General features: G+C 43.8%; 1 protein-coding gene across 2 annotated transcripts in view; it reads left to right on the top strand.

Moving 5' to 3' along the window:
• Positions 1–20,528, top strand: part of ZNF469 (zinc finger protein 469) — a 268,245-nt gene that overhangs the window by 133,978 nt on the left and 113,739 nt on the right. The window contains exon 1 of one of the 2 annotated variants that reach the window (XM_033942262.1): positions 2,275–2,313. The exons of the other annotated variant lie outside the window; for it this stretch is intronic. The gene's annotated coding sequence lies outside the window, so the exon portion shown is untranslated. Of the gene's footprint in view, positions 1–2,274; positions 2,314–20,528 lie in introns of those variants that run through there. 2 annotated transcript variants of the gene reach the window in all.

The following is a 20,528-nucleotide window of genomic DNA, read 5'->3' as shown; positions in this document are numbered from 1 at the left end:
ACTCTGAAATAGTTGTTTTCAACTAAGGGGCTACAGTTAGGACGGGCTCTTTTCCACAAGTCATGGTAGTTCAACAGAACCCCATTGCGAAAAGACTATAAGTTAGGGGTGCAGTGGTCAAAGCTCCAGCCTCAACACCCTGAGGTTATGGGTTCAAATTCTACGCTCCTTCTTGTAATCCTGGCCAAGTCCCATAATCCCCCCCCCCCCTCATTGCTCCAGGGAAAAATGCTTAAGTATCTGAATAAATTCATGTAAAACCATTCTGAGCTCTCCTGGGAGAACGGAATAGAAAACTGAATAAATAAATAGTGTGAAAAGTTCCAGCCTCTGCTACCAGAGCTGGTATTGTGACATCACAATGCCTCATTCCACCAATAAGAGCCAACCTCATCAGTGATGTCACAATGGCTGGATTGTCCTATACTTGGCTCACTTTTACTGCATTATGATTTCTAGAGTGGTGCAGTGGTTAAAGCTACAGCCTCAGCACCCTGAGGTTGTGGGTTCAAACCCACACTTTTCCCTGCGACCTTGGGCAAGTCACTTAATCCCTCCATTGCCCCAGGTACATTAGATAAATTGTGAGCCCACCAGGAGAGACAGGGGAAAATGCTTCAGTTCCTGAATAAATTCATGTAATTCTTGGGAGAATTGTATAGAAAACTGAATAAATAAATAGTATGAAAAGTTTCTGCCTCTGGTATTTCTAGAGTGGCTCAGTGGTTAAAGCTACAGCCTCAACACCTTGAGGTTGTAGGTTCAAACCCCCACTGTTCCTGGTGACCCTGGGCAAGTCCCTTAACCCACTCCCCCCCCCCCCCCCCATTGCCACAGGTATATTAGATGGTGAGCCCACCAGGAGAGACAGGGGGAAAATGTTTCAGTTCCTGAATAAATTCATGTAAACTGTTTTGAACTCCCCCGGGAGAATGGTATAAAAATTGAAAAAAATCAATAATACAGTAGAATAACCTGACATTGATAACTTTTAACCTAAGTCTCCTAGAAACGACTCAGAAGCTTCTTGCTCAAAGAAGAGACAAGGGCTGATGTAGTGACCATAAGCATCAATGGACCAAGTTTCATAGCCAGTGAAGAGCTTAGGGGTAGGACTCTATTCCCAGAATAACAATAACAAGTCAGTTGAAGGCAGTGTGGGGGAGGCCTGGCCCGTTTTCAAATGGAGTAGAGAGAATGACACGGGGACAGATTTTTTCCCGTCCCCGTGGGAACTCATTTTTCGGTGCCATCCCCGCGAGTTCTTTTCCTGTCCCTGCCTCATTCCTACAAGCTCCGCCCTCATCTACACAAACCTCACCCATTTTTAAATCATAAATGTTCAAGGCTTGTGCTAAGGCAGAGCTTACAGGAATGTGGTGGGGACAGGATGGGGGAAATGAGTTCCTGCGGGGAAAATTTGTCCCGGTGTCATTCTCTAAAGTGGAGGGAAGAGGGTATGATGAGGCCCTGCTGGGTCAGAAATTGTCAAGGCCCTTTTCCAGAAAAAGGGGGGGGGGGGAACCTAGCAGGGGATTTGCTTCTAATTGAATGTCTCCAAGGCCCCTTTCTTTTATTACAGATTTACCTAGGGTTCCCAGCAAATGAACTTTCAGGGCTTCCCAAATGTGCTCTGGGGACCCCGAATGTCCTCAGTGAAAATGCGCGTCTTGCCTAGCTCGAGGGCTACCAGCTGCGCGCCGTTCTTTCCTTTTCTTGCGTTTTGAGGGGCTTTTTTCCCCAGTTTTCCTGAGCAACTGGAGGGTTTCCAAGTGGAAGTGAATTGGTTTTCGTCCTGTAGCGGTTTCCTTTCGGTCTTCCGTCCCGGGAAATCTTTCTGATGGTCAAAGGCTGGACAGATGTTATGTCCATTCTGTTGTTTCAAAAGCAAGAGATAACTAGTCCCTTGTTTTGCCTACGGGGAAAGGAATCTTCGCTTTCTGAGCAGAAGTTTCCAAACCGATTCTGCCTTTGTAGACAGGATCGGAGAACAAAGCCCCGCTTGACAGGGGGGGGGGGGGAGATCAGAGACCGCTGGGGGTGGGGGGGGGGGGTTAAGTTGACTTTGGCAGGCGGAGTCCTCACCTCCCTCCTGGAGCCCGGATCGTGCCTGCGATGAGGTTTGGCAGCTGGGGGGGGGGGGTGCACTGGCTCCCGTGCGCCACTGGCTGCTGCCGCAGTAGCCCGGAGGGGCGGGCGGGGGCTGGAGTCTCCCGTCGTGGCCAGCCAGGAGGAGGACTTCTCTCGCCACCTTTGCACTACCGAGGGACCGCTGCAAAAGCATGCAGCTCTTCGTAGCCTCCTGCTCGGGCGGTAGGTCACCCTTTCTCTCCTCTGGCACGCTCGCTGTCTCGTCCACGTCCGCCGAAAGCTTTGTGCGCGCAGTGTCGGCCGGCGGCGCTTTTAAGATCGAATTCTGCATTGTCTGAAGGTTCCATTTCGGAACGTTCAGGCGCGATTGTCTCTCCTTCTGTGTAAAGAGAGAATGCAGTCCAGTAACTTCCAAGGAGTTCATGCCCTCCCCCCCCCCCTTGATTCCGAGGATTTAAATGGGCACAGCAGACAGGAGTCCTCCTTTGATGTGCCCCCCCCCCACCCCACCCCACCCCGCTGCTCAGCTGAGTCTCTGCCCGGGGTAGGGCAGGAGCTGTATTCCGGGCAAAGACTCAGTATCTCGCAAGTAAAGCGATCCGTGACTGCTGTCAGGGCTGTCTCTCCGAAGATCGCTGGAGTTTTGTGACTGGGATGTTTCTACTGTTGCAGTAGAGAGAGGCAGCTGGTGAAGGGAGGACCATTCGGGGTCTGGGAAGATCGAGGTGGCCTGAGGGGTTTTCCGTAGTATTAGGCGCACAATTCTCCTTACTGAAAGTTGCAATTGTCTCTTCCAGTCATAGCTTCTTGCCTGGAGAATTGGGCCCCAATCGTTCCCCAGAATTGTGACCCCCATTTAAGACCCAGCGTGCCTCCTGACTCATAGAGCTTCAAAACAAGCAAAGAAACTGGGAGGGCTTGTGCAAGAAAGTGCTGGACGGCCTTAGAACCGACCGGGCATACTCTGCAAGAGGTGTCTTGTAAATAAATGACTCCTCGGTCCAGGGAATTCCTCCAAAGTGCGAGGAGGTGATGTGGAAATTGCTGGACATCTTCCCTTTTAGCCCTGCCCCTTTAAGTCAGCTGCCAGCCAGGGGGAATTGTGAATTGTGGGTTTCCTAATTTCCTGGGAATTGTGCAGCGAGCCATAGGAAGGATGAGTTGCTGGTGCTGGAAAGGTCTCAAGAGCAGGGGGAAGCCACTTTTGGCTGTATAAAAATGGTCCAGACCCTGAGAGGCAGGAATTGTCCCCGCACGGCTCAAGGTTTGCAGCATTCTTTTGAGACTCCTGTCCTGAAGTCTCCTCCACTCCTCTCACTGCTTTTTCAGGAAAGTGCTTCTACACATTTTTGGTTTTAAACAAATAATCTTTAACAATTCTATTTCTAGCCTCAAACCTGGCAACCAACTTTTGCTTGCGGCTGCACTATTTCCCCCCCCCCAAATGACTCAATCAGCATTCGCCCCATTTTAAAATAAGTTTATTACATAAGCAGTACGGGCCCCAACGTACAACATTGTTACTTTAAGTACCAAACAGAATATAGTTTGCATTGAGAAATGCTACAAGTGCTGGGCAAACATCACCCCCTTCCTCCCAACAGTCCCACTCATATGAGTCTCCCTCGAACAACCCTCCCCGACTCTTTCCCCCTAAGTGATTCAGTCAGCCAGCATTAGCCACATTTGAGAAATACCTTAGCAACATCTGGCCTTCTGCTTTCTGGGTTATCCCTAAGCTAGGATGAGCCAGAGATCAGCTAGCTCCGTGTCCAGAGGTGGATTTACGCTGCTGGTTGGTTTACTTTTGAGACAGTGGTGGAGTGGGGCTGAACGTCTACCTTCAACGTGGCAGCTGGCTGTGACTTTGGGAACGGAGACCCTGATTCTATAAATGGCATCTGAGTTCCAGACGTCATTCGGCACTGATGTCAATCAACCACTAGGCGTTCTTGATAAAAACTGCAACTAGGGGCATCTTATGCGCCGGTAAGCATTGAGAGGCTGATTCTACAAATGGTGTCCCAATTGTAGGTGGTGGTATGGACGCACGTTTGTTTTGGGTTTTATGTAATGGATGTGGCAAATGATGCCTATATTGTAAGTGTCTGTCTCATGCCTATGGAGATGCATAAGGATGCTTACGGATGCCCAAGGCCTGCGTGGGCATAGTTTCCACCGGAAGTAGCCTTGGGCATCCGTGAGCGTCGCTATGTGTCTCCGTAGGCACGAGACAGATGCCTTAAATGTAGGCCTGTAAGATGGTTTAAGGTGTCTGCTAGAGAAAAAGACGTGATTCTCTAAAGGACACTGATGCGGGATTGAAATGCATCGGAGTCCTTTAGAGAATCAGGCCCTCAATGCTTAGGCGCACTGCCATTGAGGTCAGGGTTTCTTGGCCTAAATGAGTTTGCCTAAGGTAGGGGGCCTGCTAAGTCGATCCACGTCCAAGCTTTGCCCCTAGCTATGCATACTTGCCAGTAGGTTTCAAGTTTTTATTACAGTTTGATATAATCGCTTATTTTGTTTCACTAAGTGAAATACAATACTAATAAAAGTCATTAAAACATACAAAAAAAAGAAAGAAAAAACCCCACATACTATTACAGTTTAAGAACTAAATATAAAATAGGGTAAACAAATCGACATACAAACCAACTCATCCAAAAGGTTAAAGCGGGTAGAACTACAATATATATATATATTTTTAAAGTACAAAAGAGTAATATGTATGGAAAGTACGATAGGGTAGGGGTTTGAAAGAGGATTTAAAAAAAGAAAAAGGAAGGTGAAAAAGAAGAGGAGAAATGAGCGGGAAAGAATAAAAAGATATTAGATTAAAAAAAAAAAAAAATTAAAGGCTGAAAGCATCTTTGAATAAGAAACTTTTCAGGTTCCTTTTAAAGCGGGTCAGATTAACTTCCTCTCTTAGGTGTTGTAGACTTCTACCTCGAAGTGTTAGACTCCTACTGGCAAATTAATTTTTGTAATCATTTTTATTTGGTTATTAATGGCATTTTTCAATTATCAGCACTGATTAAGCCAGTTCCAAAAAATAAAGCTAGATGTCTTAACTGCAGACGTCTTTTATAGAATCAGGGCCTAAGTGGACATAACAGCTGCCAGTGCACGGTACGACCATAGACAGTTTCCTTGCGATCTACTCCTGTTCATACTAGTGGGGACAAGCGGAGACAGTCCTGGGTTTATCTCATTGTACATGCCGAAACCCAAAACGAGAAGAAAGGATTCCCCATGAAGAAAACAAAGAAGAACAGTAGGGATGAGCAATGGACTTCCAACACAAGGGAGAAAACCCAAGGTGCAAAAAAATTGGAATTGATGGCATAAATCCTCAAAAAGAAAAGAGGTCCAGTTGGCAAAGGCACAAGTAGAAGACCCGACACAGCACCATGTTTCGGCAAAGATCACGCGTGCCTTAGAGGTCAAAACATTCTGAATAACAAGGTGTTTCTGACCCGAAAAAGGATCGGGAGGTGCGCTAAGCTTTTTAGAGCGTGCTAAGCATGTTATCCTATGGATGCGTTAGCGTACGCGTTGATTTGGCACGTGCTTTGTCAAAGAAGGCCACAGTCTACCTCTAAGTCCAAGCTAGTCTAACAAACGAGCGGGAGCCTGTCTGCCTTTCTGTGGACCTGAACAGTCTCGACCCCTTCTCAGTGCTGTTTGTCCCTGAAAATTCTGACAGAAGGACCCTGATGCATCCAAAGGACACTCAGGGCCTCCACTATACACCGTCTATCACAGGGCTGCATTTAAACCACGGGAAGAAAATCATGCCGATTTTACATGAAATATAATATAAATCGATGTTAACCCGCAATCTAAACTAAACCAGCACTGATTAATATTTTAAAAAACTACGTAGAGCATTAAGGAAGGGCTAGAATTTTATTTTACAGAGCAAGTTTATTTACAATATTATTCAAGCAATGCAGTGATTCTAGCTCTCAGTTTTTAGGAATCTTTACAGAAGGTGGTATGCGTCCATGGGGACATGAAGGAGTATTCCCTGGCTCAGGTGATCCTTAAGCGAGTCATGAAAGTGGCTGTCCTGGATTCACTTCCCTACCCTCTCTTTCTAGGGAGAGACTGGCCGGACCTTAGTCAAGCTGTAGGTTAAACAGGACAAGTTCCTGGGGCCCAATAGGTGGGTGTTGGGAACCTGAGTTAATAGGAGGGAGAAGTTTGGCAACACCTCGGGTGGGAATATTTGAATATTATTGAAGACAAACTTGGCAGTTCTCCTGCCTCAGCTCAGGAGCAGAGCTGAGGGCCTCCTGAACATTTACCGGTACTTTATGCTTTGGTGTTTTGTGGAATTAATGCAGTGAAGGTTCTGTTTTTTCACCGTGTTAAGTGAGATTAACTCTCTCTAGAGTTAGGCCTAGGCCCAGGTGAGGCCTAGCTACAGGAAGCGGTGCCGATCTTGCTAATGCACCGGGACTTTGTATATCCTGATTTACCAGGATTTTTGCTTTGAATTTTTCCTTTTTGTTTCTTGTTTGCCATTCTGATTTTCATTTTGTGGAATAAAGAACCCTGGATATGATTTGACTAATTACCTGGTTTCCTCTTGACTGATTTATCTGATATTTGGCCTGTGGGGACTGTCTCCAGTTTGAGCAGCACGCCAGCGCAATTTACCTGTGGTCCATCCGGGGCGCTATTCGCCTAGTCCAGGGTCCGGGGGCCACAGAATTGCTACAAGATAAAATATTGTTAGTGAAGCAGAATGATTAAGCTGAATTAAAAGTAGCTTACTTTGATAAAGGCCCAAAGGTGGTACTCTTGTTGCTTCTGGTTGGAAGAGTGAAGGAGGTCTGGGGTCTGCTGAGGGTGGCTTGAGGAGATGATGTCCTTGCATGGAGTCTTAGATGCAGATGAGAAGTCCAGCCAGGTGGACGGGAGTCCAGCGGCGATCCAAAGAAAAAAAATGGGGAGCTTAGGAGACTGTTCCCTTTTTGTGGACTATAAGACCTGGGGGGGGGGGGGGGGTCATGTGGTATAGGAGCAGTGCAATCAAAATTCAGGAATAGTTCAAAACTGGTTTCTAGTATTGGTTATATCATCTGGTTTGGCTGGTCACATGTTTTCTGACTGGGAAGAATTCTGATATGGTTTAAAGAGAGTCATTATCCGGGAGTTTCAGGTAGCTGAGGTCTCTTTTGCCACATCCCAACCTCTGATTGCTAGGTATTATTCATGAAAAGTAGAGGTCATTAATACTTCTCCTTTGATTGTTGTGCATATCTTGGAAACTAAAGGATTGTAGAGCTACTGCTGTACCACCATCCTTTGTTATCTATAGATTAGACAATTAATACCTTTTGTTTCAGGCAGATGGGCTGGGTTCATTCAGAGTTTCAGTTTAAGAAATACGTACATTCTTAAATCCTTATATCCAAATACAAGAAATACATTTTATAATCCTTATATCCAGATAGGCAGCAAAATTAATCATATCATGCTACACAGGAGCCCACAGCCAACGCCAATTAATACCAAAACAATCCAACCCACCCAAGAAAATCACTGGTAGAGCAGGCAATATTATTCTTACAATACAATAAATCAATTTCTAGATTGCATAACCAAATAGTTTTTTGTGGTTCACAAAAGAGTAATAAAGATACAGAAATCATCCGAATGAAGAGATCTAATTGCCTATGAATTTCTTAAAGAGATGGGTTTTCAATTCCCTTCTAAACTTGAGGTAAGAGAGAGACAAGGAGCACAAATGCCTGAAATCACTCCCGTGCATGGCAGCTTGAAAAGAGAGTTGTCGCCCGTGAATTTTTTTATATTTACAGCCATTAGCTGGTGGAAAGGCAAACAATGCATGAGTTTTTGAGATGAAAAAACAAAATGAATCTGTCAGGTCTTGTGGGGCCTGACCAGTGACGACTTTATAGTACAAACAACCTAGTTTGAAAACAATGCGCGCTTCCACAGGGAGCCAATGTAACTCAATGGAGTGACATGATCGTATTTTCTTAGGTTGAAAAGATACATATCTATTGTTCACTATGAAAGTCGGCAATGCACTGTATCATATTTTGAAGAAACAAGCCCTGTTTCAGGGAACTTCCATTTCCAAAAGGCCACCACCCATCTCCTTCTTCAACGTCTTGCATCCTTTGGTATATCCGATCAAGTTCTTGAATGGTTCAGATTCTACTTTTCTGATAGGGTATCCACCGTTCATTTTAATAACTCAATCTCTGAAACCTTTAAGTCCCACTTTGGCATTCCACAAGGTTCCATACTGTCACCCCTGCTTTTCAACATTTACCTGGCTCTTCTCTTAACCCTCTGTCAATTGATCGGTTTCACTGTCTATGCTTATTCCAACAATCTTCAACGTCTTCATACTATTGATCCTACTAACCAAAATGACATCTCTAACATCGATCTCAAATTAGCTAAAATTCATGATTGGCTAAATGCGAATATGCTTTCTCTAAGCATCTCGAAATCAAGCACCGTGCTTTTCTCATGGAAAGAAGGTTTAGAATTAATTCCTCCGGTCTCCATAGACAATGTCCCCCTTAAATCAACTCCAACAACCAAAATATTAGGTGTCCTTATTGATAATAAACTTTCATTCCATCCTCAAATCAGTGCGTTGATCAAGAATTGTTTTTATAAACCTGGCTTTTCTCTAACATATAACATTTCTTCTCCTGTTTACATCCCTCTATCCATACGCTCTTGTAAATCTTTCTCCTCTCTCTTCTTATATTTTTAATGCTTTGTAAACCGTGTCGAGCTCCACTTCCGTGGAGATGATGCGGTGTATAAACTTAAGGCTTAGTTTAGTTTAGATCTTTGGTTCCCCTCCTTGATGTAAAATCTCTTAATGTTTTAATTCATTCTCTCGTGATATCTAAAATTGATTATTGTAATTCATTATACAAAGGGTTGTGTATAAAAGATATAAAACGCCTTCAACTTATACAAAACACAGCTATTAAAATTATTTCAGGTCAAAAAAATTTGATCACGTCACCCCTCTGTTACAAAAAGCGCACTGGTTGTCTGTTTTACATAGGATTACCTATAAAATTGCACTCTTGACTTTTAAAACCATGCAAACTAATACCCCAGCTTTCATAGATAGACTACTGATCCCTTATGACCCCCCCAGAACTTTAAGATCAAACACACAGTATTCTCTCAATGCCCCATCCCTAAAGATAATCGGTACTTATCGTACCCTCATTTTTTCAGTCACTCCCCCTCTAATTTGGAACTCTCTCCCTCTACACCGGTGGTCTCAAACTCGCGGCCCGGGGGCCACATGTGGCCTGACAGGTACTATTTTGCGTCCCGCAGCCTGTACTAGTGCTGCCCACTCTTTGCAGCATCCTCCGGCTTCCCCACTGGCCTCCCATTCTTATCTTCAAATAATTACCGCAGCCTGTAGAGAGGATTGCCAGTGCTATAGCGATCCTTGCAGGCTGCCGTCGTCCTCAGCAGCATGTTCCTCCTGCCGTGATCCTGCCCTGATGTCAGAGGAGGGGTGGGACCGTGGCAGAGGGAATGTGCTGCGGAGGCCGATGGCAGCCTGCAAGGAACACTACAGCACCAGCGATCCTCTCTGCAGGCTGCGGTAATTAGCTGAAACTAAGACCGGGAGGCCAGGGGGGAAGCCGGAGGATGCTGCAAAGAAGGGGGGGGGGGGAACATGCAGGCCTTCTGGGGGGGGGAGATTTATAAACTATAAAGAGTTTTACCTCATGCAAAATTGTCATTTCTTTAATAAGACATGAACTATTTTTTCTGCGGCCCTTCAAGTACCTACAAATCCAACATGTGGCCCTGCAAAGGGTTTGAGTTTGAGACCACTGCTCTACACCTTAGAGCTGAACAAAACCTGCAGAAATTTAAAAGCAGCCTTAAATGCTTTCTCTTTAAAGATGCCTATAACTGAAAATTTTTTTTTTTTTTTACAAAAGTAGATACTTTCACTACATTTAACTTTCCCCCTTTTCCTATTGTATTTTCCTTTTATGTATTCTTTATTAGAAATTGTAGTTCTTCCCTTTTTCCCCAATGTTCTCTGGTCATAAGATGTATGATTAGTCGGTGTATGTCTAATAATTTAAATGGTTTGTTTCCCAGCTATTTTAAATTATTATGTACAACGCTTTGTACCTTTGGATAAACGTTTCATCAAAAATTTAAATAAACTACGAAACTTAACTGGATAAACCTCTAAATCGAGTCTCGTTCCATGCGTCTGGGGGCTGTGCTTTGGTCTCAGAATTCAGAAAGGGAATTGCCAGAGGATGGGGTTGGAAATGAATTAGCGCCAAGAGCTTTCCTCGGTGTATTCTGTGTTTTATTTTTCTGTAGCTAAAGCCTTCCATTAGGGATAGTGAATGTGACCAGAGCTGGCTTAACCCTTAGGCCATTGCCTAGGGCAGCAGCTCCTGCAAAATGGTAAAGACCAGTTGCAATCAAAACAAAACAATAGATCCTGATAGCCAGGAAAACTGGACATATTTTAACCTGGTTGGATGTGTGTGTGGGGGGGGGGGAGGAGAAGGTTGAGTAGTTTTCAAATCAACTTAACTATGTAAATGGCTTTTGGAAACCGCCTTCATTGTGTGTGTCTGAATGGATAAATATACAAAGATATGTATATGAAACATAGTTTTATATTAAAAAGTATGATGCCCGATTCTGGGTTTTGGGAGAAGTGGCCTGGGGTGATCCCTGTTGAGTTTAATTAATAAACCCTCATGGCAGGGCAACTCCAGCAGTTGGAAAGTAAGGCTGGTGCCAAGCAGACCTCTACGATCTGTGTCCTGAAATGGCAAAGGCGAGTCAATGAGTAGAAGTGATGCCTAGAGAACAATTCCAGGAACTGATCAGTGCCAAGCAGAGTGCTACGGTCCGTGATCGGAAAATGGCAAAGACAGGTCAGGATCGAGCTTGTGTATTTAATCCCACCTTGCTGGGCAGACTGGATGGACTCTGCATGTCTTTAGCTGCTGTCATGTACTACCTCATGACTACAAAACCTTCAAAAAAGAAACTAAAACCTATTTAACAGGACCAGTTCCTTCCCAATCTCCCCCCACTACCCCTTTCAAATCTAAAATGTATAATTACCCAGCATGTCTCGCCTCAAGTTCCCGACAATTCTTATAGAACTCCTATGTAATTCCTAGTTTCGTAGACAAGTCGGCGAAAGACAAAGGCGCGCGCCGACCACTGAGCACAAGACGGAGGCGCACACCAAAGAAAATTACAGTTTTTAGGGGCTCCGACGGGGGGTTTTGTTGGGGCGCCCCCCCAGTTTACTTAATAGAGATCGCGCCGGTGTTGTGGGGGGTTTGGGGGTTTGTAACCCTCCACATTTTACTGTAAACTTAACTTTTTCCCTAAAAACAGGGAAAAAGTGAAGTTTTCAGTAAAATGTGGGGGGTTACAACCCCCCACACGCCCCACAATGCCCCCACAACGTGGCGCGATCTCTATTAAGTAAAGTGGGGGGATTCCCCCCCACCCCCTCTCCCGTCGGAGCCGTAAAAACAGTAATTTTGTGCGGCACACGCCTCCGCGCTGCGCTCAATTGTCTGCGTGCGCCTTTGTCCCGGCGCACTTTTGACCTGACACCAATTCCTATGACATCTCTTATGTAAAGTTACAATTCTTGTATCTCCTGATAAATCTTATGTAATCCGCCTTGAACTGCAAGGTAATGGCGGAATAGAAATCACTAATGTAATGTATATCTCAGGGGAGGGGTGATGGGGAGTCCTGGAAATTCTTTTTTGAAGCAAGGTATGTTTGTATGTATATAATTAATTTTCTATCCTATTCCCCCCAAAGAGCTTAGAACGGGTTACAATTTGCCAAAGTTCCAGTGCAAGGTTTATCCTTACTTGGCACATACTAGGGATCAAATACCAAAATACATAATATGCAGTAGAAGTTTTTATCCTAATGTGACACATATCGATATACATTAATATTTCTTTGTAATCTATTGGCTTTAGGCAGGGGAGTTAAGTGACCAGGTCTGTTTTTATTGCTTTCCTAAAGTCCTACAAGGGATCTTACCTGCAGGGGCTTGGTATGAAGTGGGAGAAGGAATGTGGTTTGGCAGTTAGCAGTTGAAGGGCACGACCAGGGGACATTTTGAGGTGTATTTTATCCTGGGAGTAGAGGGGCCTGTTCGGCACATACGGAGGAAGCTTAGTTGTCATGTAGGCTGGCGCCATGTCATGCAACATTTTGAACACTAGCATCAGGTCCTTGAAGACACAACGTTTAGCTTTGGGCAGCCAATGAGCCGATGATAGAGCCTAGGAGATAGGGTCGTGGGCACGGAGGTTTCTAGAAGTCTGATTGCCACATTTTGTACGTGCTGGAGCTTTTAAGAAAGGTTTGGACAAGTTCCTGGAGGAAAAGTCCATAGTCTGTTATTGAGAGAGACTTGGAGGAATCCACTGCTTGCCCTGGATCAGTAGCATGGAATGTTGCTACTCTTTGGGATTCTAGAATCTTGTTACTCTCTGGGATTCCGGAATCTTGCTATTCTTTATGGAATGTTGCTACTCTTTGGAATTATAGAATCTTGTTACTCTCTGGGATTCCGGAATCTTGCTATTCTTTGAGATTCTGGATGAAATGTTGCTACTCTTTGGGATTCTAGAATCTTGTTGCTCTCTGGGATTCCGGAATCTTGCTATTCTTTGAGATTCTATATGGAATGCTGCTACTCTTTGGGATTCTAGAATCTTGTTGCTCTCTGGGATTCCGGAATCTTGCTATTCTTTGAGATTCTATATGGAATGCTGCTATTCTTTGGGATTCTAGAATCTTGTTACTCTCTGGGATTCCGGAACCTTGCTATTCTTTGAGGTTCTGGATGAAATGTTGCTACTCTTTGGGATTCTAGAATCTTGTTACTCTCTGGGATTCCGGAATCTTGCTATTCTTTATGGAATGTTGCTACTCTTTCGGATTCTAGAATCTTGTTACTCTCTGGGATTCCGGAACCTTGCTATTCTTTGAGGTTCTGGATGAAATGTTGCTACTCTTTGGGATTCTAGAATCTTGTTACTCTCTGGGATTCCGGAATCTTGCTATTCTTTATGGAATGTTGCTACTCTTTGGAATTATAGAATCTTGTTACTCTCTGGGATTCCGGAATCTTGCTATTCTTTGAGATTCTGGATGAAATGTTGCTACTCTTTGGGATTCTAGAATCTTGTTGCTCTCTGGGATTCCGGAATCTTGCTATTCTTTGAGATTCTATATGGAATGCTGCTACTCTTTGGGATTCTAGAATCTTGTTGCTCTCTGAGATTCCGGAATCTTGCTATTCTTTGAGATTCTATATGGAATGCTGCTACTCTTTGGGATTCTAGAATCTTGTTACTCTCTGGGATTCCGGAACCTTGCTATTCTTTGAGGTTCTGGATGAAATGTTGCTACTCTTTGGGATTCTAGAATCTTGTTACTCTCTGGGATTCCGGAATCTTGCTATTCTTTATGGAATGTTGCTACTCTTTGGGATTCTAGAATCTTGTTACTCTCTGGGATTCCGGAACCTTGCTATTCTTTGAGGTTCTGGATGAAATGTTGCTACTCTTTGGGATTCTAGAATCTTGTTACTCTCTGGGATTCCGGAATCTTGCTATTCTTTATGGAATGTTGCTACTCTTTGGAATTATAGAATGTTGTTACTCTCTGGGATTCCGGAATCTTGCTATTCTTTGAGATTCTAGATGAAATGTTGCTACTCTTTGGGATTCTAGAATCTTGTTGCTCTCTGGGATTCCGGAATCTTGCTATTCTTTGAGATTCTATATGGAATGCTGCTACTCTTTGGGATTCTAGAATCTTGTTGCTCTCTGGGATTCCGGAATCTTGCTATTCTTTGAGATTCTATATGGAATGCTGCTAATCTTTGGGATTCTAGAATCTTGTTACTCTCTGGGATTCCGGAACCTTGCTATTCTTTAAGGTTTTGGATGAAATGTTGCTACTCTTTGGGATTCTAGAATCTTGTTACTTTCTGGGATTCCGGAATCTTGCTATTCTTTATGGAATGTTGCTACTCTTTGGGATTCTAGAATCTTGTTACTCTCTGGGATTCCGGAACCTTGCTATTCTTTGAGGTTCTGGATGAAATGTTGCTACTCTTTGGGATTCTAGAATCTTGTTACTCTATGGGATTCCTGAATCTTGCTATTCTTTATGGAATGTTGCTACTCTTTGGGATTCTAGAATCTTGTTGCTCTCTGGGATTCCGGAATCTTGCTATTCTTTGAGATTCTATATGGAATGCTGCTACTCTTTGGGATTCTAGAATCTTGTTGCTCTCTGGGATTCTGGAATCTTGCTATTCTTTGAGATTCTATATGGAATGTTGCTACTCTTTGGGATTCTAGAATCTTGTTACTCTCTGGGATTCCGGAACCTTGCTATTCTTTGAGGTTCTGGATGGAATATTGCTACTCTTTGGGTTTTGGCCAGGTATTAGTGACCTGGATTGGCTACCGTGTGAACGGGCTACTGGGCTTGATGGACCATTGATCTGACCCAGTAAGGCTAGTCTTATGTTCTTGTATGTTCTTCGCTGTGAGACCGTTGAATAGGGAGTTGCAGCAGCCCATGTGGGAGAGTCCTAAGGCACAGAGCAGTTGGGTGAAGTCAGACTCAGGAAAGCAGTTCCTTATTTTTCAGAGTTGTCGTAGGTCGTAAAATGAGGAAGATACCACCTGAGAGATGTGGTTGGAAAGCGACAGGTTGGAGTCAAAGAGTATTCCTAGGCTGCGTGCTTGGTCCTTCGCGGTTATGGCAGCTGAGCGAGGGACGGGCGCGGTTAGAGTGTTCTTTGCCGATCCAAAGGAGTTTCATTTTGGAAGCGTTTAGTTGTAATTTGTTGACAGAAATTTGGTTTTTGTTTTTCGAGAGGCATTTTAGGAGTCACTTAACATCCCACTGCACCAGGAACAAAATACAGAAATATAATATGTAAACTGCTTTGACTGGATATCAAGTCCCATCCCCCTAACGTTTCTCTCCTCTGAATAATAGGAGGAGAGCAGCATTCTTCCGGGATTTTCAGTTGCTGCCTGTCCATATCATTCTGCTTCCATTTTGGGCTGCTCCTTTTTCCCACTCTTAGTGATGGTCATGCCACCAGGTGGCTTTTAGTGGCAACAGACTTTATTCGCAGTCAACTGAGCCTAGACTCAGGATGAGGACACTGAGGAAAAAGCCTATTGATAGAGGTGAAGAATTCAGAATCCTTGGGCCTATCCTGTCTGCCATTCAGGGTCTGTACTCCTGTGTCCATCCTTGGAACTTGCCTGTCCCCCTCCCTGTCCCTCAGTCCTCCAAGTGATAGGTTCTCTTTCCCTGAGCCCTCCATCCAGTCCTAGAAGTGAGGAGAAGCTCATTCTCATTGCATTAGACCCTTGAGTTACTCACTGTTTCGGAAGGCCTCGTGCCACGAAAATGGCTTGTTGCAATTGTGCAGGGAATGGGATGGAGGCTGTTTTGTGACTTTGCCTGCCGGATGCCAAACCCCAAAGCACAAGATTGTTGATGCAAATAAAACTTGGCTTTGGAGAACAGTTGGAAAAGTGCTTGGCATTTTCAGAACACTGTTTTTGGATGAGAACATTGTATTTATGTGACCAGTGCAGGGGAATAATTAGAGTAGGACATGAAGCTGCCGGCCAGGCGTATCGAGGACTTTTGAATTTAGAAGATGTTTACTACCTCGATTTATGAGTTCTTACTGCTTGGCACCAGTAAATGTTGACATTTTTCCTTTTAGCAAAAATAGCTTGAGAGAAATTGCCGTGCAAAATTTAGAATCCATTTGAACTTTTGGCAAAACTTACCCCCCCCCCCCACCCTTTATGAAGCTGCATTAGGGTTTTCTGTCACAGGCCATGGTGGTAAAAGGTCCAACGCTCATAGGAATTTTTACTGCTGCGGCCAGCGATAAATAAAACCCTAACACGGCTTCATAAAAGGGAGTGGGGCTAGTATGTCAATGGTTTCCAAGCTTGTCCAGGGGGAGCCCCAGCCAGTCAGGCATTCAGGATATCCACAATGAATATTCATGAGCTAGATTGGCATGCAGTAAAGCAGGGGTGTCCAATGTCGGTCCTCGAGGGCCGCAGTCCAGTCGGATTTTCAGGATTTCCCCAATGAATATACATGAGGTCTAGTTGCATGCACTGCTTTTATTGTATGCTAATAGATCTCATGCATATTCATTGGGGAAATCCTGAAAACCCGACTGGATTGCGGCCCTCGAGGACCGACATTGGACACCCCTGCAGTAAAGCCACTGCATGCAAATCTAGCTCATGAATATTCATTGCAGATATCCTGAAAACCTTGACTGGCCAAGACAGATTTGGGAACCATTGTTGAAGATAATGCCGGAATAAGCAGTGACACATTTAACTAACCCTTCCCCCCTTTCACTAAACCACGATAGCGGTTATTAGCGCAGGGAGCCACGCTGAACGATCCACACTGCTCCCGACGCTCATAGAGGGCGAGGGGATATTGCTGTACAATTGAATCCACTTAGCTTTCAGCAAAACTCCGTTTTGAAAATGACTGTCACTCATGTGAGTGGGCTTGTGAGTTACTAATTCAGCACAGCTGAACAGGTGGAAAGTGGAGTGTCCCAAGTTTCAAGTTTTATTAATTTTTGATATCCCGCAAATCGTGTAACAGCTAAGCGGCTTACATAAAATATAGGTACAAATAATTAAAAATTAAAACAACTAAATAAGTAAAAAACAATATACTACACAGAAGGATAAGGGAAGAAATACAATTTATAATAGGAAAGCATAGGGGAAGGATGACAGACGAGGTATAGGGATGGTCTATATCAGGGCCAGTAGAAGCATGAGTAATATTTAGAACATAAGAAGCGCCATCTCCGGATCAGACCTTTGGTTCATCTAGTCTGGTGATCCGCACACGCGGAGGCCCTGCCAGGTGTACACCTGGCGTAATTTTTAGTCACCCCATATCCTTCTATGCCTCTCGTAAGGAGATGTGCATCTAGTTTGCTTTTGAATCCTAGGACGGTCAATTGGCCTCTATCTTTTATCTCATTTTGTGCTATACAGCCCTACGAGGAATTGCAATTTTTTTGCCTACCCAAAGATCACTGGCTGTAGATACAGGTTTTATTTGGATAGGATGCTTGCATTTCAGGCGAGTAAACCACAGTCCTGGTTGGATAATTATATCAGTGGAGCCAAGCTGTCTTACGGCGCATTTTGAAAAGATTTGATAAATTCATCTCTTAACCGAAGTTTTATTCATAACAAAAAATATTATATTGTCATTCTCTAGGTAATATGTTGTACTTTTATTACTAATATTTTGTATTTCGCTGATTGTCCAGTGTAAACCGCCTAGAAATCGTCTGATTGTGGCGGTATAGAAGAATAAAGTTATGTTATGTTATAAAATTTGGCCCGCAGGGTAATTAGATTTGGCCTGTGGGCCCGAGCTTGACACCCCTGCCTTACGTGTTCCAAGCTACCCTCACGTGCACACGTACAGGGCACTGACAGGGAGAAATGAAAACAGCAGCAACCACCAAGCTGAGCGACGGCTCCGTCACTGCCAGCAATCTACGGGCACCGGAAAGGGACATATAATAGACGCAGGGCGCTGGGGGACCGTCAGATTCAAATTCTACAGCATGGAGATAGGGCTGGTCAGGGAGCTGCGCTCGCGCTCAGACCGTTTTGAAGCCGCTCGGACCATCGTTGCCCTGAAATCGTGGAACCGAGTTTTAAAGCACGGGAGGTTGCGAGAGGATGGGCAGAGGCTTGACTGGTTTGCTCTTGCCATTTCATTCGCCAGACGAGACAAATGCAGATTGTAGAGCTTGAGCCGTCCTCAGCTGCCTATGAACAACTTGGCAGGGAGCGTTTGGTTCTGGCAAGTGAGCTCCCACGTGCGCTTTGACCCGAGTTTGACACAGTGTATTTTTCGCTTGTTTCCTACTCTGTTTACTGCAGGAACAGCCACGCGACGAGGAGGAAAAGTCTTACGTCACAGAGCCGGCGTGAGGTTGGAGAGGTTGTAACCTTAGACTTCTACTAAGACTAAGGGCTCCTTTTAGCGTTTTTAGCGCACGCGAAACCCATGCTACGCGGCTAGAACTAACGCCAGCTCAATGCTGGCGTTAGCGTCTAGCACGTGCAATTCCACACGTTAAAGCCCTAACGCGGCTTAGTAAAAGGACCCCTAAATATCTTAATAAAAAATTTGGCCCACGACAGTCTGTGTTTTAGTTTGAGTTTGACATCCCTGGTCTATTTGCTTCATCTGGTGAGATTTATATTGCAGATTATAAGAACTGATGCTTTTTAAATAGAAAAGTTTTGAGATCTTTTAGTTCAATAGTTTTTATTGAATATTATAAGAAATTTACAGAAAGCAGTTCAAACACACAAAATCCGAATAAGACACAATGGTATAGAAAAAGTCCATATCTATAATCATTTACTTACAACCAGATTAATAAAAAGAATCTAGGGTATGTGTAACTGCTAATAGAAGATATATGAAAGGCAGAAAAGCAGAGAGAGTGAAATAAGAGAAAGGGAAAGAAAGAGGGAGAAAAAGAAAAGAAAAAAAAAAAAAAAAGGAGAGATAGATAGAGAGGCAGAAGTGTCTACTGGTTAGAATGAACATATGAATCTAAGAATGACCAAGGTGATTTATTTTGCACCATGTTTGTGGAGAGTTGAGAAATCATGTTTTTCTCATATGCATAAGATTCAAATTTGTGATACATGCTCAGAGAATTCCACCAAAAGGTGTAGTCAAGTAGCGAGGATGATTTCCAATTTTTCAGAATATGCATAAGAGCTGTTACAAACATGGCGTCAATGAGTTTAGGTGGGCAGTTTGTTTGTGTGAAACAAGGGTGTTGAGAACGAAGAATTACAATGTCCATGGAAATCTCTTCTGAACACTTAGTAATAGATTTTATAGTGTCCCAAATATGAATCCAGAAGGAGTGGACTATAGTGCAATGAAAAAGCATGTGATCAAGAGTTCCAGACAAAAAATTTTCTAGAGAAGTCTGAGGTTACTAGGAAGAGCATTCCATAATTCTGGACCCTGAATGGGTTCAATCTGGGTGTTCTTCTGGATATGTTTTTTGTCTCTGAAGCCACAGAGTAGGACTGTAGTGAAAGACTGGGGTTTTTTTTTTTGCTGCGTCTGTTCAGTAAGTTAAAGCCTATAATTTAACATAGTAACATAGTAGATGACGGCAGATGAAGACCCGAATGGTCCATCCAGTCTGCCCAATCTGATTCAATTTAAATTTTTTTTTTTTTTTAATTTTTTCTTCTTAGCTATTTCTGGGCAAGAATCCAAAGCTTTACCCTGTACTGTGCTTGGGTTCCAACTGCCGAAATCTCTGTTAAACACTTACTCCAGCCCATCTACACCCTCCCAGCCATTGAAGCCCTCCCCTGCCCATCCTCTACCAAAAGGCCATACACAGACACAGACCGTGCAAGTCTACCCAGTAACTGGCCTAGTTCAATATTTAATATTATTTTCTGATTCTAGATCTTCTGTGTTCATCCCACACTTCTTTGAACTCAGTCACAGTTTTACTCTCCACCACCTCTCTCGGGAGCGCATTCCAGGCATCCACTACCCTCTCCGTAAAGTAGAATTTCCTAACATTGCCCCTGAATCTACCACCCCTCAACCTCAAATCATGTCCTCTGGCTTTACCATTTTCCTTTCTCTGGAAAAGATTTTGTTCTACGTTAATACCCTTCAAGTATTTGAACGTCTGAATCATATCTCCCCTGTCTCTCCTTTCCTCTAGGCCAGGGTATACATATTCAGGGCCTCCAGTCTCTCCTCATACGTCTTCTGGCGCAAGCCTCCTATCATTTTCGTCGCCTACAAAGTTTAGGACTGTTTTACAGAATACTGTTCATACAAAAAGCATGAGTAAAACGGTGTGGTAGTCCACTTTTAAAGGTAATACAGTAAAACCTTGGATTCCATGTAACTTGGTTTGATTAAATTTTAACTTGATAAACAAGCAATGTCTTGCAATAACTTACAGTATACACACATCACAACCGAGCCAATGGTTCTTCTCTCTCTGACGCTGCGGGAGTGTAGTGACTGTTCTAAATGAGCGAGGTCTTGCAATACGAGTACGTGTGGAGGGGCATAATCGAAAGGGACGTCTAAGTCCGTTTATGTCCAACTCGCAAGTCGTCCAAAGTAAAAAACAGCTTAAGACACATTTTCAAAAAATACGTCCAACTTTTTTTCATTTCGAAAATCGTCTAATTATACGTCCTGCCGATCTGATCATCCAAGCTGCTAAATCGTCCATCTTTATACCA

Source organism: Geotrypetes seraphini, chromosome 4, assembly GCF_902459505.1.
Source record: "Geotrypetes seraphini chromosome 4, aGeoSer1.1, whole genome shotgun sequence".
Lineage (NCBI taxonomy): Eukaryota > Metazoa > Chordata > Amphibia > Gymnophiona > Dermophiidae > Geotrypetes > Geotrypetes seraphini.
Note: the sequence above shows the minus strand (reverse complement) of the source record. Positions and strands in the feature narration are given on the sequence as shown.